The sequence below is a fragment of the Peromyscus californicus genome, unplaced genomic scaffold, assembly GCF_007827085.1.
Source record: "Peromyscus californicus insignis strain IS unplaced genomic scaffold, ASM782708v3 Scaffold_8__1_contigs__length_139910024, whole genome shotgun sequence".
Lineage (NCBI taxonomy): Eukaryota > Metazoa > Chordata > Mammalia > Rodentia > Cricetidae > Peromyscus > Peromyscus californicus.
In genome coordinates, this window is record NW_026294606.1 from 76,705,199 (window position 1) to 76,710,633 (window position 5,435).

The window sequence follows — 5,435 nt, forward strand, 5'->3', positions numbered from 1 at the left end:
GAGCACCACATCACCCATGCCTGCTGCAGAGGGAGTACCACATCACCCATGCCTGCTGGGGAAGGAGTACCACATCACCCACACCTGCTGCAGACCAGGAAGCAGTCCTTGGTCTTCCTTCCTTCCGACTTCTGTCCAAAGCCTTGCTGTCAGTTAGACCAGGCCATCCTCCCTCCCCTCCCCTTGAACCCACACTGGTTAAAGTAGCTGTTGGTCTGAGCTTCCCAGCATCACCCTCTTAGCCAAGATTTCCTGATCATAGTCATGGGGTACAGATGTCTGGACAGGGCTCCAGCCAATTAAAAGTGGGGAAGTTTCTAAGGTCCCTTCCCAGATGTGACTCATCATTTCTATCCAAAGTTAAGTTTTGTTATTAGTTGATGTGGACAGGACTTCAGCATAAGCAAAGGTCTTCGAGGTGTTTTAGCACACTCACTTTATAAATGCTGAAAAGGGGGGAGGGTGCATCAAGTTAGGTAGCTCATTGAAAGTTCATGCTCTTTTTTTCTTGGAAATGTAAATCTGATTACAAAACAGTTTGTGGTTATAAAGATGTTCTGGAAAACCAAAATGATGATGCTAACTTACTCCCAGCCATTACCCTGTGGCCAGCAAAAAAAAAAAAAAAAAATGCTCTTAATGTTTTAAGCAATTTTATTCTGATTTTTTTACTATGCACAAACATGAGCATTTTATTATCTACAATACAGGTTATAGCTTCTAAAATTAACTTTGTTGGGCTGGCAAGATGGCTCAGCAGGTAAAGGCACTTGCCACCATGCCTGAAGACCCCCGTTCAATCCCTGGGACCCACATGGTAGGAGAGAACAGAATTCTCTAAGTTTTTCTTGAGAAGGGTTCTGTACCCCCCCCCACACACACACTAAAAGTATTAAAATAAATAAAATCAACTTTGCAAGTAAGAATTTCCACTGTGCTATTTTATTTATTTATTTATTTTTGTCTTACTTTTCAGACAGTGTCTTGGGCTGGAGAGATGACTCAGTGGTTAAGAGCACTGGCTGCTCTTCCAGAGGACTTGAGTTCAATTCCTGAAACCACAGGGTTGCTCATAGCTGGCCATGACTCTAGCCCTAGAGGAACCGACACCCTCATCTAGCCTCTGTAGGTACCAGGCACAAATGGGGTGCACAAATACACACAAAAGCAAAGTACCTGCATACATTTAAAAAAGAGAGACAGAGACAGACAGACAGAGAGGATGGTTCTCAGCATGTAGCTCTGGCTTGCCTAGAGTTCAATATGGAGATCAGACTGGCCTCAAACCCCTGATCCTATCTCTCTGTCTCTCAAATGCAAAAACTACAGGTGTGAACCCCCGAGCCCAGCTCCCACTGTGCCATTTTAAAGCAGCTTGCTCAGTTATGAGATGAAGAGTTGAGAATGAACTGTGAGCTTGTCACCGCGCCCAGTGCTGGGGATAGCAGTGCACAAAACCCAGTGGTCTACAGCTGGGTCAGGGACAGAGACTGACAGACAGACAGCTGCGTGTAAGACCGTAGCTTGAGACAAGTGCCCTGGAAGACGTGGACAAAGAGAAGAAAGTAAAGGGCTGGAGACCAATTCTCTCGACCTTCCTAAGGTCACAGGGGTCTTCTGAGAAGATGCCCTTACACGGAGACAATGTTTGGAGATGACAAAAGCCTGGTCAAAAGTCACTGGGTGACAAGGTCTGTGTCTGCTCTATTACTTACTGGTTGATGTGGTGAGAACCCACAGTCATCAAAGGTCCCAGAGGTGATTTAATTCAGTAACTTTACTTTACACATGATTAACCTGAGGCCAAGCGGGAAACAGCCAGACTCCCAGTACTAGCAAACAACAGAACTGGGGTCTGGAGTCATGGCCCAATGGGTCATGTGCTTGCTGTGCATGAGAACCTGAGTTCGGATTCCCAGAACACAAAATCTGCAGGAGGTGGTGGGTGCCTGTAACCCTAGGGCTAGGGAGAGCATGGGTGGGTCATGGGGGCTTGCTGACCAGCCAGTCTTGACAAAATGGCAAACTCCAGGTTCACTGTTGAACTCTGTCTCATAGAGTACAGTGGAGAGCCATAAAAGAAGATGCCTGATGTCAGCTGTTGGCCAGTATGTGCGTGTGGTAATGGAGTGGTGGGACGAGATGTTACTCTGTGGAATTCCCACTAACATGCTGGGATAGAGTGTAGTCAACCACCTAGCTTTACACACACACACACACACACACACACACACACACCCCGTCTCTGTGCCGTGGAAAGTCTGAAAAACACACTTTCCAGTGTGAATCCCACAGGGATGTCTGCTTGCCTTTCACAAGCTGTGTGCTTTGGGAAAGCATTTTCTCCTTCTGGGCTCTAGATTCCTTATGTAGGACACAGGACACTATGGAGACAGGTTTGCTATTTCAAGGTTAAATATAAAAATGTGGAAGATTATAGTTTTAAAACATCACATTGAGAAGACATTTAACCTCTCCCATGCAGGAACACAGCAGTTGATGGTGGGTGGTTTTCCTTTCAACACATCAGGGCTACAGTTACTAACAGAAACCCCAGCTCTGTGCGTGGAGAAACCTGGTCAGCAATTCAGCAGGCCAAAGCTGTATCAGTGTGGTTTTTCTCTTTAAGATACCTGATCTTCCGGTTCCCTTCAGAGCCTCTTTTACTACATTCTCTTTATTACATCACGAGGTCTTTGGGGGTTTCATTTTTAGCATGTGAACTGGATTATCCCACTGCAAATCTCCCTTGAGTTCTTGGGAAAATATGTGAGATTGATAAGCAGCAGGACATTTTAAAGGAAATACCCAACTAAGAAAGTGTTCAGTGTTTGACATAGTTAATGATGTTGGGGACGTTGTAAAAGGTCAGTTTGAAGACCACGTTTTTCTGTGGCTCAGGGACCTCCAGTGAGAGATTGCTGTTTTAGACCAGGAACAGCTAAGAAAAAAAATAATAAAAGCAGACTTTTAATATCTTTGGGCCTGTCCATGAGACTTCTTAAGCAGACTTCTCTTGTCCTAACCCTGCTAGGACACCGTACAGCAATTGGAAGTAGCTGAACTTAAAATAGCTCTACTTAAAATAGCTATTTTAAAACTGTGGCTAGGGGCTGGGGAGGTGGCTCAGGCAGTCAAGTGCTTGTGGTACAAGTATGAGGACCAGAGTTTGATCCCCAGTACCCACATAAAAGGCTGTGCACTAAACACCCCGGTTCTAGGAATGGAGAGACAAGAGGGTCCTTGGCACTTGATACCCAGCCACGCTAGCCAATCCCTGAGAATTAGCTTCAGTAAAAGACTCTGTCGAGATAGCTTAGCAAGTAAAGCGATTACTAGTCAGGGGACCTGAGCCTTATCCCAGAATGCACGGAAAGGTGGAAGGAAAAGACCTGACTCCACCAAGTTGTCCTCTGACAGTCACACGCACACCGTGGCTGGTGCCCCTCCCTTTATAAATAGAGAAATAAGGTGGAGAGTGACATGATCAGGAAGACAACCAACACTGATCTCTGACCTCTGTGTGCACATACACATGCATACACATATGCATACACACAAACATGCACAAATGTACACACACACAGAGTCATGGACTCCAACCCTAGAAGTGGACTGAGACTGCTCCCAGATGGCTGTCACCACTGAGAGGCCTGCATTCACTGCAGCTTGCTGGCCATAGCATTTCCGAAGGGAGCCAGTCCCATTGCCAGGGGCTCAGAGCTGCAGAGGAGAGGGGCTTAGCACTGGGATTCCAGCCCTCAGTTCTGTCCTCCGAGGCTCTTTTCTCTTGGCCAGGTGTGGTGTTGCACACCTATAATCTTAGTACTTGGCAGGATGAGACATGAGAATCTCTAGTTCGAGGCCAGCCAGGGCTACATAGTAAAACCTAGTTCCCCAGGTCAATTAACATTGTGTGTGTTTGTGTTTCCATGAGTGTGTAAAGGTCACAAAAGTAGAAAGGGGATCGTGGTTGGAGAGAAGGAGAACTTGAGGGAAGAGAGAAACAGGGGGTGAAATGGAATGCCTGTGATGAGCAAGCAGGGGACTAACTGGGGAAGGAAAGGGAACAGACAGGCTGTGGGGGAGGATGCGAAGGGGAGAGCAGTCGGGGAGGGGAAGGAATGAGACTCAAGTATGAGGAAAATGCTGTGACGCAACTCAGTGCTCTGCACTCAAACTTCAAGTAATACCTTTTATAAGAGAAAAGACACAACAAGATATCAATGTGGCAAGAACGTGATGAGTAAGTAATTCCTTACTGCTGGCTGGGCGTCCAGTTCATGGACGTGGCCCAAGTCCAAGCACTCGTTATTATCAGCTGGCTTCCCCTTAAAAGTGAGCACTTGCCTAGCATGGACCTGGGTTTCATCCCCAGTGCCTCCAACGGTAAAACCCTGATTGTCAGCACGAAGCCTGATCCTCAGAGGGTCGGAGAAGGTGCAGGAGAGACAAGGAGCCAGCCTCTTCTGCCAGGGCTCTGGTCTGGGACCAGAGGTTTCTCCTGGTCCGTGGAGAAGAGTTCTCGGGATCTGAGTGCGGCTCAAAAGCTCCGTTCAACAGCTTTTCCTTTGGAGTACTTCAACTCTTCTCGCCCGGAGAATGATTGATACTGTGACTATTTTTATAATTTCAGATATTACATTTTTATAGCAACAATTACCAAGCTACAGAGAGAGCTCGGTGGGTAAGAGCACTTGCTGAGCAAACATCAAGACCTGAGTTTGAATTCCCAACACCCAGGTAAAAATGAGGCCACGTGTGCCGGTAACTCCAGAGCTGGGGGGTGAATGGCAGAGACAGGCAGACCCCTGGAGCTTAGCAGCCTAGCTGAAACATAAGCCTCAGAGTCAGTGAGACAACCAACTCCATTTCAAGGGAATGAGGGAGAATTTCGTCCTCTGGCTTCCATATGCAGACATTCATCAGTCAATGTATACAACACAGAGAGAGAGAGAGAGAGAGAGAGAGAGAGAGAGAGAGAGAGAGAGAGAGAGAGAGAGAGACAGAGAGAGACAGAGACAGAGACAGAGAGACAGAGAGACAGAGAGAGACAGAGAGAGAGACAGAGAGAGAGACAGAGAGAATAATATCCGTTTTAAGACATGGGATTTTTTCATATTTTAATGTCTCTAAGTCTCTTACTATCAAAAAAATTTTAAAGCAATTTATTTTAAAGCTTTTATGTGTATCTGTCTGTGCCTGTGTGGTGGTTTGAATGAGAAATGTCCCCCACAGGTTCATGTATTTAAACGTTTGGCCCCCAGTTAGTGGCACTGTTTGGGGAGGCTATGGGACTTCTCTGATGGCAGCCTTCTGAAGGAAGTCCATTGATGGCAGAGACTCTCAGGGTATAGCCTCACCTCACTTCCAGTTTGCTCTCTCTGTTTCCTGTGTGTGGCTGAAATGTGATCTCTCAGCTTCCTGTTCCTGCC